At 44.3% G+C, this 18,212-nt stretch overlaps 1 long non-coding RNA gene across 2 annotated transcripts in view; it reads left to right on the top strand.

Moving 5' to 3' along the window:
• LOC121110143 overlaps positions 1 to 17,604 on the top strand; it is a 34,856-nt gene extending 17,252 nt beyond the window's left edge. The window contains exons 2-4 of one of the 2 annotated variants that reach the window (XR_005856062.2): positions 11,924 to 12,054; positions 15,373 to 15,469; positions 16,398 to 17,604. This is a non-coding gene — a long non-coding RNA (uncharacterized LOC121110143). Of the gene's footprint in view, positions 1 to 11,923; positions 12,055 to 15,372; positions 15,470 to 16,030 lie in introns of both variants that reach the window. The other variant, XR_005856061.2, reaches the window with a different exon arrangement.
• Positions 17,605 to 18,212: the final 608 nt, after the last annotated feature.

Raw genomic sequence — 18,212 nt, 5'->3', positions numbered from 1 at the left:
TCCTCCTACCCACCTGTATGCTCTTGCAGCCCAGCAGCTAGATGAGTCTATTCCGTGAGCACAAGTAACAGAGACATGTTTGGGAGCTAAACATCCTGTAGTTCAGAAGGGACTGCCAAAAGAAAAATTTCCTCCCTTGATTCAAATTCTACAGGCTTTTAGCAGCTGGAGACATCCCAGGGTCTTGCTGCTGTTTATTACTCTTCCCTCCTTACTCCCCCCTGAGATAGATGCATCTCTGAGTAATACTGACCAGGGATCACCACCTGTTGTCCCCAGTGCAAACTCTGAAGTCCACTGTTTTTGGTCACAGAGGCTTTCACTCCCATTTTGATTCCTCTGACAGAACCTAATTTCCAATGCGTGCTCCTGAGTCCTCATCAATCCATAGAAGTGGACTGCACTGGGTCAAGCCAGTGGGGATTACTCAGGTTCCCGGGTACTTAATTCATTTCTCTGCCTTAACATTCTCTTCATGACCTGCTTTTGCCAACCCTGAGGTTGCCCAGGAAAGTGGTGCAGTCACCACCCCTGGTAGATGGGGATGGATTAGTAGGCATGGTGGTGATGGGTTGACAGTGGGACTAGATGATCTTCATGGTCTTTTCCAATCATAATGATTCTGTGATTCTATCTCTTGTGTTCTGCTGCACTCCAGATCATCTTCCCAAACGCAAACCCCTGCAGCAGCCCCTCTTCTGCAACACCAAAGAGGGAAAGTCCTCTCTTGCAGACACAGCCAGGACTTTTCCAGATCTGCTGACAAACCTGAGAGGCTCCAAGCACATCTCCTCACCCTCCTGCACTTCAGCAACCATCAGGATCCAACTCCTGTCCCACATCAGCCACCAGCGTGCGTGTCACCTCCCCTGAGGGAAATGCATACAAGGTGCTGAGAGATATTATTGCACTGACAGCTGGATTTACACTTTCTCCATCTGGACCAGACGTCACTTTTCACAGCCTATTGCTCTGCTTTGTGTCCAGAACTGCTTCCCCCTCCCTCTTCTCCCCTTATGTATAGATATTTTATTGCAAACACTCTGGCTTTTTACGACCAGATTTTTCACGCTCTAGCCCAATTCCCCATCCATTCTGTTGTCACTTTTACCATTAGCTGCTCCTGGATAAAAATAACAAGAAGGGCTAGGTTTTGTGAAATGGTCTCCATGCTTATGAGAACCTACAGAGAACAAGGGGAAAATGATATTAAATAACCAGGTTATCTGTCAGGAGGAGTGGCTGATAATAATAATACACTGGGTGAAGAGACTGGTGTGTTGTAACTTACTATTTAATTGAAATGCTGCTCCACTCTTCTCTAAGGTCCTCTCATAGGCAGAGAGCAACTAGGTGTTCATCACAAAGCCCATCCCAACCTAAAATGGGAGCAAGTAGATGCTGTTTTAATTCCCCATCCAAATCATCCCTAATATCACACTCAAAGCAAATAATGATGGTTTTCATCCATCACTGAATATCTAGAAAGGAACTCTTGTTTACAGATGTTCATGAAACCCACAGGAGATAAATCAAGATCTGATTGAGATAATCAAGGTAATGGATCAAGATAATCAAGGTCATGGCCTCAAGTTGTGTCAGGGTAGGTTCTGGTTGGATATTAGGAAATATTTCTTCTCAGAAAGAGTGGTGAGGATGCCCAGGGCAGTGATGGAGTCACTGTTTCCGGAGATTTTCAAGAAACAGGTAGATGATTCTATGATCCTGCTCTTATCCTGAGCCCATCAGTCATTGCCTCTATGCCAGCACTCTTGGCTGTGCAGATCACTACTTCTGGAATCACACTGGAACGTCATCTCTCATACAGATAAACTGTTGGCACAGCTCTTGACATGGCTTTGGTCAGGGACAGCTAAAACCCTCCTAAATGACACCCCAGCATAAAAATCAGGACTTATTACCATGCTTTTCCCACCAGGCAACTTGCATGCAGACACTTCATTTTGGATGTAAGGAGAGTTTATTAATACTGATGCACTTAGATCGTTACTGTTAAGATGAAGGTAGTAAGAAATCCATTGTCACTGGTGAATTTACTGTTATAGGTGGCCAATGTCAATGAGCTGTTATTGCAGCTGGTCCCCTTCTGGACTGAACATTACTCACACTGTACGGCCTTGTAGGACTGTTCCTTATGGGACGAGAAGTCAGCTTTACAGCCAAGAACCTTGCTAATGTTCTTGTTTACTTACAAAAAAGCAACCATAACTTATCCTTCACAGCAGTTCCCACCTGCAGATCTGCTCTCTGCTGGTGTCTCTCCAGGAAAGCCCCATCTGCCTGCTTGTCCTCCTTGCTCAAAGCTGCTCTCCTGGTTTCTCTTTCAGTAGATTGCCATTTTCTGGTAAAAAAAGAAGAGAACTCTGTATAAAATGACTGAGGTATCACTGCTTCAGTAACACCATGAGAAAAATCCATTTCGTTTCGGTGCAGGCACCCAACGGTTAGACATTAAATCTGGGCCCATCATTTAAGCTCCTTCTCTTGGTCGTATCTAAACAGATCATCTCATGCATATCGTAGCTGATATTGAAAAAAAAAAAATCCTGTGAGTACAGAAGATTCTCTTTTAAACCTGTGAATATTGGCCGGATAACGTGGGCTATAGTAAGTGAAGGCATTTATTTATTTATTTATTTATTTATTGCATAGAATTCACTTCCTTCCAGAGAAGGAAAGACTTGATTCAGATACTACAATTTTTTTCTTGAAAACAATTCTTAGAAATTAATTGTTCAGCATTCGTTACAGGCATGGAAAGGAAGGTTCTGTAGCAGTTCGTGAACACATGAATGATGCAGATGATGCAGCAGTTCAGCTCTGTGTATAAGACTTTCATTTGTATTTCACACTAATCGAAGAGAGTAAAGTTGCATATTTTTCTTCTTTCACGTGAATTACACTGAGAGCATCACAGGCAGAATGACACAAGTGTGATTCTAATTGGCAGGAAAGCATGGCTTCCAAGTTGACAGGAAAAAAATTTCCTGTCCAAATTGGATTCAAATCAGTATATGCGTATCTTTTAGTTTTCTGAAAAGTGGAATATTTCCAAACATGGTGCACAGCCAATGGAACTGGCATTTTATCAGCTCCACAGCCAGCAGCAGCACAACAGACATTGATATCACCTGCAGTGCATTGCCACAGGCAGCACCTAAGTTTCATTGCTCATGGGGTTAATCACTGTGTGAACTCACCCAGGGCTTGAAAAATGGTAGGTTCAAGAGTTCCTGGCCCATAATCCTGGCCAGGTTTCACTGAAGTTTAACTTGTACTCAGTTAAACCACTTTAAGCCCACGTTTATTTCAAAGAATGTCATGTTTGCTGAAATGGTACTTTCCCATGGCCCTTATACTTTTGAAAAAGAAGGACAATAATCTGAATAATTCCAATTGCAACAGTTGGTCTTTCATATGCTTATCCTTGATTTTACATGGGCAACTGTGCAACCTTCCTACCCAAGCAAAGGTCAAGTGCACATTATATATCCTCATATCTCATAAAAGTATTTCATGTCAGAGATAGCCTGGAAACAGGAGATAAAAACACAGATTTAAAATATCTTCAACCCAGTTGGTTCAGCTTCATCTTTCACCTTCAAGGTTCAAAGCACATCAGCAGTTCTCAGGTAAACAAAACAAAGCATTACTGGCATTGGGAATTAACTTTAGGTTTAAGTATAAACAAATCCAGCCATGTTGATGTAAAGAAATGTGAAGGTGGGATAATCAAAAATATTTACTCTGCTCTATAGGAAGCCCACACAAAACCTATTTCATTATGAGATGCGCTCTAGTTCTGTTCTGCATTTTTCAGCCATCAATTAGATGGAGCTACCCAAGGCCGCATCAGTTCTTTTTGCTTTTCTCCTTCGTGTTGTTTTTCGGACAGAATTAACAAACAAATGTCAAGAGCTTTTTAAAAACTGCCTTTGCAAATGTATATGGAGGCAGTGGAATTTTCTTGCAATAACAGTCTTATGGCCGGAGTTGTTTAAATGTAGACAAGGCACTTGAGAATGAAGCAGAGACAGTCCCATTCTGCTCCTGCTGGGGCATGTGGACAGGATGACCTAATGAGCCTTTCCCATCTGCCACCCCTATGGTTCTCTGAGAAATCGAATCCCAGGAGACCCAGGGCCTGATCCTGAGAGGTGAACCCAGAGGACTAGACTTCACCCTACTTAGACTTACTATAAATAAGCTTGTGTCAAGCCCAGTTCCTGGCATTTGCCTCTTTCTCAGTCCTTTCAGTCAGCCCCTCTTGGCATTTAACAATGTGATTTTTCCAGTGAAATATGGATTGCTTTCACTTCCACGTTTTTCCCAGCTGTCTGACTCCAAAATGTGCGCTGACTTGGTTAAATCTGAGGTGCCAACACCAAAAAAGATGGGCAAAGATTAAAAATAAATAAATAAATCCCACTTCTAATGATGCAAATATTTGTGCAAAGGAAAAAATGAATCTGCCTCTGCCATGCCTACCCTCCTGCTGGGTTTATAGTAAGGATGCCAACAGATGAAGTTTCTGGCAAGAAACGTGGGGTAAAGTGGACACATTAAGTGAATTCTTAAAAACATTTCAGGAGGGTTAATTTTAATTGCATAACTCATCTTCTAAGCGTCATTAATCTCATCAAAGATCAAAGACATTGCTGGGTAATCTGTGTATCCTACAAAAAGTTAACCAGACATGAAACTGTCGCTAACAGAAATATTTACTACAACCAGATGAAAAATAATATCCAATAATTCCTACAATCAAAAAAACCTTCACGCCATAAGGGAGAAACTGAAAACAGAAGAGGAGACTAGAATCCTGAAATGTGTTGTGTAACTGAATTACGTTCTCAGTCTTCCTTTCAGTTTTTTTCATAACTGCCTTCCAGCCTGGGGAAAGTGTTTTTGGCAATATTTTAGAGCTAGCAGCAATTGTGTGTGGGCAACTATTCACTCGAATGGAATCAGCCATTTTCCATCAAACTTGGAGTTTACACAAGAACTTCCAATTTTTCACATAATGATTTTTAGCCAGAAAAATGCCCTAGAACAGACGCTTCAGTCAATCTAATGGAAGTTAGTAATTAAGTCTAAAGAGAGCTGCGGATAACTTGGAAATTATTTGCATTGAGATTTCAAACACGGACAAAACTGGAACTTGAAATATGGTACGAATTTTATGATTTTTACAGAAAATGGTCTTTTTCCACATGCACATGTGGGGGCAGGTGTGCCCTGTGTGCTAGCACTTCTGACAAGATCAGCAGTAGTGTCAATGCCAACCTGCAGCTACAAGAATCTGCCATTCCCAGGGTTATACCTCAGTGCCATGGATTCCTTCTCGCTCCACCAGTTTGGATGTCATCGAGGTGTCAACCATGAAAAAATCCCGCTGAACAAAACAGACAGCATCTGAGAAAGAGCAGAACTTCCAAATGTATCATAGTTTGTACACACACATGGATATTATAATTTCTCCAGGGAAAAAAAAAATTGTGGACATGTTTTTTTTCCTGACTATGCATAGGTTTGAACCCTAACCAGGACTCCCTTCATCTCTTCCATACAAACTGTTTGATGTAGGAATTACACCTTTTGTAGTCATCCACTGCCCCATGAGTCAGTAAGGAAGGCCCTGATCCAGCCCAAACAGTCCAGAAATTCAGACCAGTTCCTTGTTACCCCAGCACAAGATATAGAGGTGTAAGTATAGGTGATTTTCTCCTTCTGGTCCATCCACTAGTTTTCCATTTGCCAAGTTCTGTCAACTTTCCACACAGCCACTGTCTGTAGAGGAGGTGACAGATGGACGCAGCAAACATCTGCATAGAAGGGGCAGTTGAACGATGTGCGGATCACAAGATGTCCAAATTGAATGAAGAGAAGGCAGACCTGATGTCCTGGCAGATTAAAAAGATCTGGAGACATTTCTGGTTCTCTGTAACCTTCTCAGCATGGATTGATTGGTGTCCATCTTGAACAGCCCACATTATACAAACAAAGAAAAGACAACAAAGATGTCCTCCATGTCCTGGTGTGCCTGTGTACAGCATCCTCCACTCAAGAACTATATCTAGAAGGCTGAGTTGTTCTTGATGGAAAATATTACCAGGTCCACAGTCAACTCACTCAGTACTTTATGACTGGACTATGCCCTGGGCTTCCAAACAGCCTGAATCAGTTCTGAGAGTTGGCAATTCATTACAGAGATCATCTGTGGAAAAGAAAAAAAAACAAAAAAACAGAGATAAATAATCAGCAATATTGAGAAATGCATTTGTGGAAAAGCTGAGACCACACTGGGGAATGAAAACAGCATGTTCTCCTAGTGACCTGGCAAGCAGGCACAGCAACAGGTCACTGGTCATTGAGCTCAGGGATGATTGGAGCAGGCTGCAGAAAGATCCCTCCAACACAGACATCTAAGCAGGCTATCACAGGGAAACTACAGTACTACCAAGCATCCCCTAGCTAAGATGTGGTGGACCTGATGACCACAGTGGCAATGACACAAGTCGTGTCTTCAGTCCATTCCATGCAATGTCCTGTCCTTCCCAAAGGTACCAATTCCAAGAGGTAGAAACTAATATCTACTTAACTAAGCCTTGAGAAAAGCAGATGAATAGGCAGCAAGAGAAGAAGGAATTAGGGCTACTTGTGCTTTCTGGATTCATTCTTCTGCACCCATTTATCTTGTCATGAATGGAGACTATGCCTCTTCAAAGGAAAACCATGCTGCTACCTCTGCCAGTGGCAAAATGCCCAGCACTTTCAATGACAGCAGAACAAAGCCTTGTGAGAAAAGGGCAAAGAAGAAGGGTAGCAAATTCACTGTTGCCATAAATGTGCTTGCGTGCTGGCTTTCTATCTGCAGAGGCTTTGCATGAGCTCACCTCATCCCTATCACCACAAGCCGTCAGTCAGCATGTGGGTGGTCAGGGCAGCGTTCGGTGCATGCTGAATGTATATCAATAAGCCTCTGAGCATCAGAGCTCTGCTGTGCTCACAGGGGAGGTCCCCTGTTCTGACATCTCCCATGTTAGGTAGTGCTTGGGAGGTGCGCACAGACTGTGCCAACCCAATGCCAGAACCAGGAGACAGATGAGGGAATTCAGGCATGGGGCCGGGAGCTTCCCAGCATTGCTGCTCAGCATCATCTTTCAAGGTTTGCTCATTCTCTATTGATTTCAGAGCTTGTGCATGCTGTTCCCTTGTAAGACAGCATTACAACATGCTGCTGACACCACACAGAGAAAAGTGACAGTGCTGGAGGTGTGGGATTTGGATATTAGTTCAACACACAACTTTGCTCTGACTCCCAGTTACCTAGGTGAGGGAATAGAGCCCAGGCTCCAAGGTAGCCTTCCAGGAAAGGATGCTGGAGTCTCCAGCTCTGGACAGTTCACTTGATGAAACATCCTGAATTGTACTCATCACTGGTGAGGCTGCATCTTGAGTACTCTTCTCAGTTTTGGGCCACTCACTACAAGAAAGACAATGAAACCCTGGAGTGCATCCAAGGAAGGGCAGTGAAGCTATGAAAGGTCTGGGGCACAAATCTTACGAGGAGCAGCTGAGGGAACTGGGATTGGTTAGTCTGGAGAAGAGAAGGCTCAGGGGAGACCTTATCAGTAGAGGTAGGGGTTGGCCTCTTCTCCCAGGTAACAGTGACAGGACAAGAGGTAATGGCCTCAAGTTGTACCAAGGGATATTAGGAAAGATTTCTTTTCAGAAAGAGTGGTAATGCAGTGGACTCACCATCCCTGTAGGTGTTCAAGAAAGGAGTAGATATGGCACTGGGAGACATGGTTTAGTGGGCATGGTGGGGATGGATCAACAATTGAACTAGATTATCTTAAAGGCCTTTTCCAACCTTAATGATTCTATGATTCCACAAAAATCCTGGTCTGCTCAGCAGCCTTCAAATTAATCAGCAGAGAAATGTGGCAAGAACCAAGCAGACAAGCACTGGCTCTACTTTGGCAGGAGTTTATCAGTCCAGCTTGGCCTGCTGGCTGGTTAGCACCACATGGTACTCCACTGTATGGGAGGGTGTGGTCTGTAAATCTCAGCTAACACATAACGATAATTATTCTTCATTTGCCTTGCTCCTCAGCTAAGTATGTTTTTAGCATGGTGGCACTGAAATGGTTTCCCATCCTGTGTAGTTGCAAACCTGGAAATCATACAGAAAAAAAATAGCACAAAATAGTCTCCAATAGACTTAGAGATATAACGGTGTTCTTGGTGACGTATGAATCTTTTTTCCTTATTTTCCCCTGGCGTCTTGACAGCCTTTCAGGGGAAAGAGCAAGACAGGTGCAACATGAGCTCTTGTTTTACTGAGCTGTAGCTGTCAGGAGAAGTAGTAGGGTATTGAATTCTCTGGCATTCCTCTCCAGCTCTTGTATAAAAAAAAGAAGTCTGAACCATCAAGCAAAGGCTTTGTGTCCTAGGGAACTTTGCATTTCTTTAGAGCGCTCTTCACAGGGAAGGAATGCAGCTCCAGAGCTGGAAAATTTGCTTTACACTATCCTTCTGGTTGACGTGACTGTGGATAAACAAAGTAATTCTGGAGCCAATAGTGAAAAAAGGGCAAATTCTTCTTTGAGTAGTTGCACCACTCACTCATCTGCTCTGAGGTCTCCTTCCCAACTCCTGTCCAGCTTACCAGTGGTCTCTTTGGAAAGTGGAAAAGACCCTAAAAAGACCACAGAGACCTACCTCATCACCAGCACTGTCACAAGACTCCCACTCCGTTGTTCTCAGTAGGGCAGAAAACTCTCAAGACAATTGTACTTTAGGCCAGCTCTCATCATCCCTCACCATGCAGAGTGACAAAATAAATCTATATGGTGTGGCTGTGGGGCCAGAAGTGGAGGCTGAGGATAGTAACATTATACTGAATAATGAACGAATGTTGTGTTTTCTTATGAATTTTTCTGAGAGGAATAAAAAGGGATTAAATAGTTTGTATTCCATCACTATCCTCCTAATTGAACGGATTAAGATGTAGTACAGACTGAGATTTCTAGATTAAAACATACAAAGTTAGCTGCTCCCATGTAAGTTTAACATCTCAGTGTATTAACATCTCAGTGAATTAATTTGATATTAACACATCCCCTTCACCAATAAGCGTTTAGACATGCTCTTTCTATATATGTCTTCTTGGCATTTAAGAGCCATTTTTTAACTAATTCCTGCAATGGCCGTACTTGCAGTGGTGGAACCCCCATTCATGCCCTGATCATCACGTTTGTTACAGGTTTCTTGGTCCTAGAAGGCTACATTTGAGTGTTAGCCCCACATCAATGCTCAAAAAGAATGATATCAAAAGAAGAGTGAGTGGCCAGGCTGTCTAGCTACATCTGAGCCCACGGTCAGCATATCCTCAGTGCTATTGTACCTGCATTTGATGTAGATGTCTCTACAGTGTCAGTTCCTTCAACATGGAGGATAAGATGAAAACAAAAGATAATCACATCCTTTTTCTCCGCTCAAATAACGCTTTCCTTGACTCCATCCAAAATGCTTTTGTTCCCCAAGCTATGTGTACACCAGTGTGTGTGGACACATCAAACATCCCATGGGACAAGCAGGAGAACAAGCTGGGTGAGTCAGCATCCTGCCTCCACAAGTGGACGCCCAAGTAACAACGTAGGCTTAGGAAAAATACATAACAATATTTCCTTAAAACACTTCTCAGCATTCAACAGCCTGTGGGCTGGGAATTTCCCAGGTAAGAAGAGGGATTTCTGCATGTGAAATTTTCTTCCAGCTTTTTACAATTCATTTATGAGCCTTCAGGTTTAGAACATCCTGCAGCCAGGATCTCCACAGTTTTAGGGTGGTATGTGAACAACCACCTCTTTTTGCTTGTTTTCCTCTTGTCTTTTGGTGTCTTCTTCTGATGTCCTCCAGTTCTTACTTGGCAGAGTTTGTGAAGTTTCATCCCCATACTCCTTCTCTTTGCTACTTGGGAGTAATATTGTTGTATTCTCCCTCATTCTTTGCTTTGCCAGCCTAAGAAGTCCTAAAATTGGGCTGCACTGGCACTTCTTGCTCCAGCCCTGGAGGTGTTCAAGGCCAGGTTGGATGGGGTCCCCAGGCAACCTGATCTAGTGCGTGGCAACCCTGCTCATGGCAGGGAAGTTAGAACTAGATGATCTTTAAGGTCCCTTCCAACACAAGCCATTCTGTGATTCTATGATTCTTTCCAGAGAAGGTCAGTAGAGGGAGCTGATGGTCCAAGCCCTTCGAGCAGCTTGTGTCTCTGTGTGTTTCAGCTCCTAATAGTCTAAATATAAAACAATGTCCATTGTTTCTCCCAGCTGCGTGTCTGCAAGTTTCAAGAGAATACAATCAAATATCCAATTAAGGCAATGCACTCAAAAGGAAGAATAACAGTACTTAGGAGAATGCTTTATTTTGAACAAAGGCAAATTTCAGGGCTTGTCATAAGAACAAGAGAATGAGATAGGCAAGACCAAAAATCCTGGTTCAGAATGATGCTTTGATCACTGCATGTTTTGGGGAAGTTTGGATTAACCTGAAAAATCAAAGAATGAAACTGCAGATAGGAATGCAGTGGAGTTGAACATGGGGATGTAATGGGGTTGGGAACAAGGATGCCGTGGGGTTGAGGAAGGGGATGCCATGGCATTGGAGATGGGGATGCCACGGGGTTAGACACAAGGATGCTATGGGATTGGGGGTGGGATGCAATGAGGTTGAGAACAAGGATGGAATGTCTTGCCTTGAATATTAGATTGTGAGGACCCACAAGAAGACAGCTTGTCTTTTGACTGAAACTGCTTTTAAGTCTTGGAGAGGTCATCTGAGCTGGGAGTATTCCTTTCATTGGTGGTTAGAGAAAACTCCAGCTGATGTGACCTAGACTTTACAACATTTTATCCTTGCCACATATTCAGCTAAGAGGAAAAGATTAATCTAAAATTACCTCAGTTTCCCATGTATTCCCCAGATTCTAGGGCATGTTTTCCCTACAGTTTTTCTTCACTGTGAGCAAACTTTGTCTTAGGGTGGACATCATCTGGAGTACTGTGTCCACATGTGGGCCCCTCAGTACAGGAGAGACATGGACCTGTTGGAGCACATCTGGAAGAGGGCCACAAAAATGATCCAAGAAATGAAGCACCTCCCCTCCGAGGACAGGCTGAGAGAGCTGGGGCTGTTTATCCCAGAGAGGGAAGGCTCCAGGGAGACCGGAGAGTGGTCTTTCAGTATCTAAAGGGGGGCTGTAATAAAGAAGGGGAGAGACTCTTTAGCAGGAGCTGTTTTGATAGAACAAGGGCAAATCATTTCAAACTAAAAGAGGGCAAATTTAGATTGGATATAAGGGAAAAGACAGTGAGGTAGTGGAATAGGTTATCTAGAGAGGTGGTGGAGACATTCAGAGTCAGTCTGCACCAGGCTCTCAGCAACCTGATCTAACTGTAGCTGTTTCTGTTCATTGCAGGGGAGTTGGACTACTTGGTCTTTAAGGGACCCTTCCAACTCAAACAATTATATGATTATGTGATTGTACAACCTGGCATCTGGTGGAGATTGCCCCATGAGATGAGATTTTTGTAGGCTCTACCATTAGATTCAGAGCACAGAAAGCAGTGACTGCAAGTCCTGAGCTCCCCCCGTGTCCCTAGGCTGAGCCCTGGGCTCTGCGGGAAGCAGAATGCAGGAGGAGACCCAGGGCCTGACAGCTTCCAGTCCTCCGGAAACTTCAGGGAAATGAAAAAAAAAGTCTGCTTTGGGTCTGCTTTAGAGCCAAACCCAGCTCATAAAGAAAAAGAAGAAATAATAATAATTAAAAAAAAATAGAAATAAAAAGTCCTTGATGACATTTCCTGCTAACCGGAAAGCCTGCTTTCTATTCCAGCAAACTCTCACTCCCGCATCACCTCTGGTTCTGGCGTTCCCCACGACGCACGTGCTTTGGCTGGGTTTTATTTAATCCACAGCACTGAGGAGCCTCGCTTCTTGTTTCTGGCAGCTGGATTCCACCACTGGGTAATTCTGTGGCTAAACTGTTTAAATAATGTTAATGGCTTTACAAATTCACTTTCAAAACAGCCTGAAGTGTAAAGCCAGCACAGCTGAAGCAGCATGCTGGGGCTTAGGCATGTTTAGATAAGAGTGGGTGCAGTGTAAGCTGTCAGAGTGCTCCATGCAAACTATTCACAAGCCAAGAACCAGGGACTTCTGCCTATTAGATACATCTCCTGCACTGCAATAGAGTAGGTGCTTACTGCAGCAGGGCAGGGTTTGAAAGCCAGCACAACTTGGAGGCTTTGGAGATTTGTGATTTTGTTTTTCTTGGCAGCATGCTCCTGCTCTGTGACAGGTGCCATTGAAGAAAACAATATATTGGTATTTTCTTCAGGTTTTTGAAACAGCAATAAATAAGAAAAGGAAAAGGAAAAGAAAAAAGAAAAAAGAAAAGGAAAAAGAAAAGGAAAAAGGAAAAAAAAAGAAAGGGAAAGGGAGAAGGAAAGGGAAAGAAAAGGAAGAGAAAGAGGAAGAGGAAGAGAAAAAGGAAGAGGAAGGGGAATGGGAAAAGAGAAGAAAAGGGGAAAGAAAAAGGAGAAGAAAAAGAAGAAAAAAAAGAAAAAAGAAAAAAAGAAAAAGGGAAAAAAGAAAAGGAAAAAGAGAAAGAAAAAAGGAAAAAAGGATAAAGAAAGAAAAAACAAAGAAAAAGAAAAAAAAGAAAAAGAAAAAAAAGGAAAAGGAAAAGGGAATGAAAATATGAGACTTCACAGAGGATACTGATTGTATGGTAAAACTTCAGGGTTTAACGTGGGTAAATATGTGTTCCTTTATTTGAAGCAGAAATGGCAGTTGTCTGGAGCCATGCCATACTCTTAGCTTTTAGCCAGGATCTGCTCCAGCTAAAGGTGAGGTTGAGAAATGCTGCTGGAGGGCAAGACTTGGCTACCCCAAATCTGCATTTCCACACCCAGACCCTTTGTGGATTCAACAGAGAAAGCTATCAGAGAACATCAGAGTTCTCTATGCGTAACTGTATTTGCACATCTACGACTCTCTGGTGCCTGCACAGGCTTTGTGTCCACCACGCAGGTCATGCTGTCATCGTGGTAGTCATAACAGTATCGCTCGGGATTATCTGTGCCTCTTAGCAGCCCAAATTTCACAAGGGTCACACTGCTTTCACGTAATTGCAGTTGTGCTCAGTAATCTCCCTTGGACAAATTAAAATAGGGCCAGGAGATGCTTGTGCTTTGATTTACATCAGGATAAATCAACTGCTCTGCCCCAGTGGTTGTCTGTGTACCAGCGAAGGAAAAGCAAGATAAGGTCAGTACAGACCTACAGAGATTTAATGTGTGTCAGCATAGCGCAACTCAGCATTACGTGTTTAGGAAACCAAACAAATTCAAAAGAAAAATTAAGTGCGTGTTTCAGCAATGTGGATGATAAACCACTGAAACAAGCCAGTACGGGAAGGGGTGGATTCAGTACTTCGTGATGCCTTCAAATCAAATAGTTCCTCCCAAAATTGTTTTGGGCAATTTAGTGAGCAATGATGTAAAACCTTGAGGCTGCTGAAGTCAGAAAGCCTGCCAGTGACTTTGAAGGTTTACAGTCTGGTTTTAGCCTTGATGAATGAGAAGGATCAAACAGGAAACAGGGTTTGGAAAGGGAGAATATTTGGTCAACACAGAGGGAAAACCAGTCATATGATATAGTGATATTTGTGGGGATCGCACAGTAGTTGTTGGCCAATGAAAGATTTGAGGCCATGAGGTCAGGGCTGGCTGAAATGGGATCTCAAAGATGATGTGTGTATAAAGGACAGGAAGGAAACAGAAAGTATCCATTCCTAGTGCTGTTCCACATGATAGTTTGTGCCTGGCCCAGCAGTGACCTGGGACATGTCTAGCGCATGGTGATGGACCTTTGACAACATGTTGCTTGAGGTGGTCCTAGCCCGTAACCCCCACATGTCATGGGAAATCATCCTCAAGGTATGAACCAGTCATTTTATCCAGCTTCTCCAGTCTAAACACATAGCCCTGCCTTCCCAAAGAAAAGTGTCACTTTTTCACATTTGGACAGTGGGCACAGGTATGCTAAAGCAACCCTAGAACCTCAGCTTCAAGTGCTGTATCATCAATTACCATGGACAACCTAAGCCACAAATATCATCTGTGCTGACAAAAAGTTTCCTCCAGGCTAGACAGAAGGACTCTGACAGCTTCCCACAGGAGAAAGTTGAGGATGCCCCAACCACAGAGCATCAGGCCTCACATTCCAGAGCATCATAATAGGATTATGGGATCACTCTGGCTGGAAAGGACCTCAAAGCAGGCTCAGCTATGGGTATCAGCACAGTTTTCTCTCCCAGGATGGAGAGTGGACAAGTCACCTTTTCAGGAGTGTTAGAGTCACTCTGTCCAAAGCATGGGATGAATGAAGGACCAGGATTATGATTGCTGAAGCCAGACACAGCCTGCCGGCCTTCCTCCAGCTCATTTCAGGAGCCATAGATCCCAACTAGGGGGTGCAAGAAGTTTGCTATTCCCTCATCCTCATTCCTCATCTCCTTGCAGACTCCCCCAGGCCACAGGAGCCCAGAAGACCCTCATGTTGCTCCAGCTCTCTTGCATGAGTGCCCTGTGGTCATTCCCCAGCTTGCTGCCCTGCCATGATTCATGGCTCCTCTTTTGCTCTTCCTTATATGGGAACTTTGCATTTCTTCACATTTCCTGCACTGGGAAAGCCAAGGCTGAAAAGTGCCTTTTTATATTCTCCGCTGTGAGCCCCTTGCCTAGAGACGGTTAACATCCCACTGTGCCCCACAACACCCCCCATGCAGGAATAGCTCTTTAAGGTCCCCCCATCCCACACCATGTCCTGCCACCTGGGCTATCATGGATGCTGCCAAAATCCACCAGCAAGTGCCCCTTCCTCATGCAGTGAATCATGACCATTCCCATGTCCCCCATAATGGCACACACACTAGACAATGCACCCCTGCTACCTAAGACATGGACATGGGGCTGTAGTTAGGAGCCTCTCTCAACAACGTCATTCACAGAATCAGAATCTCCAGATTACAGAAAGGTTGAGGCTAGAATGGACATCTAGGTCCATCTGGTTCAACTCTAACTCCCCAGAGCAGGGTGCCCAGCAGCACATCCAAGTGGCTTTTGGAGATCTCCAAGAAGAAGAATCCACAGCCTTTCTGGGCAGTAGTCTGGATCTATTTTATTTATACTTTCCCTTCAAGTATTGAAGGGAACACTATTGAGCACTGAGAAATGTGGCAGCTTATTTTCTCTTTCTCCAACCTATTTTCTTGCTTAGTTCCAGGTGGCTGAGAGACTGTAAAGTCAGAGCAGGGAGGAACATGGGGAGAGATGGACAGATGCCCGTTTCCTTATGAAACCAGGCTAAAAATAGGGTGAGATTGGCCCTTGGAAGCCACACGGTTCATCCTTTTGTGCTGATGTGGGACCACTTCTACGAAAGCAATTGCGACACAAACTATTTTAAGCCCACTCCAGTTCCTCCCACAGTAAGCATGCTGGACTTGCCCCCACTGCCTTGCTCCCTTGTGTGATGGGCCATCACCAATCTGCAGGGCATTTCCCTATCCCTTCACAGTAGCTGCCTGCACTCACAAGATTTCATGGAGGTTGTATGGCCTCATCTTCCTCTTTCTGCTCTTGTTTCCAAAAATATGTCAGAAACACAAATCCTGGTCTAGCTGTAGATGTATGTCCCTGTCCATTGCATGGAAGTTGGACTAGGTGGCCTTTAAGGGTCCCTTCCAACTCAAAGGATTCTATAATTTTATGATAATACTCAGGGCTGCAAGCTCTTGTACCTGGTCCATCAGCCACTGAAGCAGCACATCCCTCCTTAAGTGTTTTTAAAAAATAGTAGACCTAAGTTTGTATTTAGTCCACCTCTTTCATTACATTTAATTTCTCCCTCTTGACTTCATGACTGTTTTCTACAGTTCCCTAGACTTCCCGAGGAGGTGCTTCCCTGCAGTGAAAGCCATCTGCTCAATCCCCTGCACCAGATACATCCAGGTTTCCCCTGCTTGTTCTGCTAAACGTGAAATGTTCCCATATCCAGGCCAGACAAATCAAACCTGATGACCCACTGAGGAGAGATTCTCCAACCTTCTCCAACTCACATCCTCATGGCTGAGCCAAATTCCTTGAAAATGCCATCCCTTCGGTTATATGTTTTGCACTGCTTGTGTTCTTGATGGGAAGATTTTTATCTGTAACAATAACTTGCTTTCTCTGTAGCCCTTTCCTACCCAGCAATTTCCAGTCCTGACTGAAGCTTCCAGCTTAATAACTGTCTTTTTGCAGCCAGGGAAACTGAGAGAATGGTGTTATTAGTAAGGCAATTCCCAGAAAAATTCATCTGGCTGGTGAAAAGAGCACAGAGAGTAAAATTCTCCTGGGATAGAAAAGCCTGTGGAAGAAAAGAGATGATGCAGAACTTCAGACACTCCAGTTCTGCCCAGGCAACTGATTCTCCTGAATATAAAGACTTAAATAAAGTAACACGAAGTGATAAACAAGTGTGGGGTAGGACAGAGCTGGACAGAAATTCAGGAGGAGCAAAAAGGAAAACAAATAAAAGATGAGAAGAGCATCCAAGCAAACATGAACACAAGCCCAGCAGGATGATAGTTAGTTGAACAGTTGCCCTTTAGTTCCCTGTGCAAGGCTGAGCACCCCCTTCCCTTCCCTTGGAACCACAGGATCACAGAATGGCTGAGGTTGGCAGGGGTCCATCTGGTCCAATCCCTGCTCAAGCAGGGACACGCAGAGCATGGTGCTCAGTACCACATCCAGGAAGCTCTTGAAGATCTCCACGGAGGAGGTTTGTGGGCAAAAAAATGTCAGGGAGGAATTGTAAATATTGCAAAGGGAAGAAAAGACTGAGCAAAGTTAAAATGGATCCTGCAACTTTCTGATCCAAAGGGTAAAATAAGCTGTTTGTTATTATTTATTCTTCATCCCTGTTTTACTGTCTCCAACATCTTCCTCTGCTTTGTCTCAGTGTAGCTTTGGGCTGTTCTCATCCCAACCACAATCCCCTGGGTGAGCCTTCCTCCCTCTCTGTGCAAAGCCAGCTTGCCCAGACCTCTGGGGACTGCCAAGGGCAGAAAGAGGCTGCAGAAATCCCCATGGCCCTTGTTGCAGAGTTGAGTTCCTGGAAGGAAGGGGCAGGGGTTAACTGGACTGATTTGGAGATTTATCTGTGAAATTCTGGCTGTGATTTCCACACTGCCTCCCTGCATTGCTTCTCCTTTTCCATGTCCCTGGCAGGTAAACAAAGAGAAGGTAATACATACTCTCTAGTGGCTTGGGTGATTATTGCTTTTGCTGCTCACATTTAACAGCCACATGTTCCCATTGACATTTATTTCAGATGACTTCTGTTCCTTCACATCTCTCTGCATGGGAAGTTCAGCTTCTCTAAGTAACAAGCTATGCTGCTTCTTCCATATGGGAAGGATCGGAAGCATCTTAAGTGGGGGTTTCAAAATGCAGATTAAAATCACAGAATCACAGAATCACAGAACAGCCTGGGTTGGAAGGGACCTCAAGGATCATGAATCTCCAACCCCCCTGCTGGGCAGGGCCACCAACCTCCCCATTTACTAGACCAGGTTGCCCAGGACCTCATCCAACTTGGCCTTGAACACCTCCAGGGACGGGGCATCCACAACCTCTCTGGGCAGCCTGTTCCAGCACCTCACCACTCTCCTGGTAAAGAAATTCCCCCTAACACCCAACCTAAATCTTCCCTCTTTCAACTTAAAACCATTCCCCCTTGTCCTGCTGTTATCTACCCTTTCAAAGAGTTTACTCCCTTCCTGTTTATAGGCTCCCTTCAGGTACTGAAAGGCTGCAAAGAGGTCACCCCGCAGCCTTCTCTTCTCCAGGCTGAATAAGCCCAGCTCCCTCAGCCTGTCCTCGTAGGGGAGGTGCTCCAGTCCCCTGATCATCTTTGTGGCCCTTCTCTGGACCCTCTCCAACAGCTCTCTGTCTTTCTTGTACTGGGGGCTCCATACCTGGACACAGTACTCCAGATGGGGCCTCACAAGAGCAGAGTAGAGAGGGACAATCACCTCCCTGTCCCTGCTGGCCACCCCTCTCATGATGGAGCCC

Source organism: Gallus gallus, chromosome 2 (genome assembly GCF_016699485.2).
Source record: "Gallus gallus isolate bGalGal1 chromosome 2, bGalGal1.mat.broiler.GRCg7b, whole genome shotgun sequence".
NCBI classification, from domain to species: domain Eukaryota; kingdom Metazoa; phylum Chordata; class Aves; order Galliformes; family Phasianidae; genus Gallus; species Gallus gallus.
This window is presented reverse-complemented; position numbering and strand designations above follow the sequence as displayed.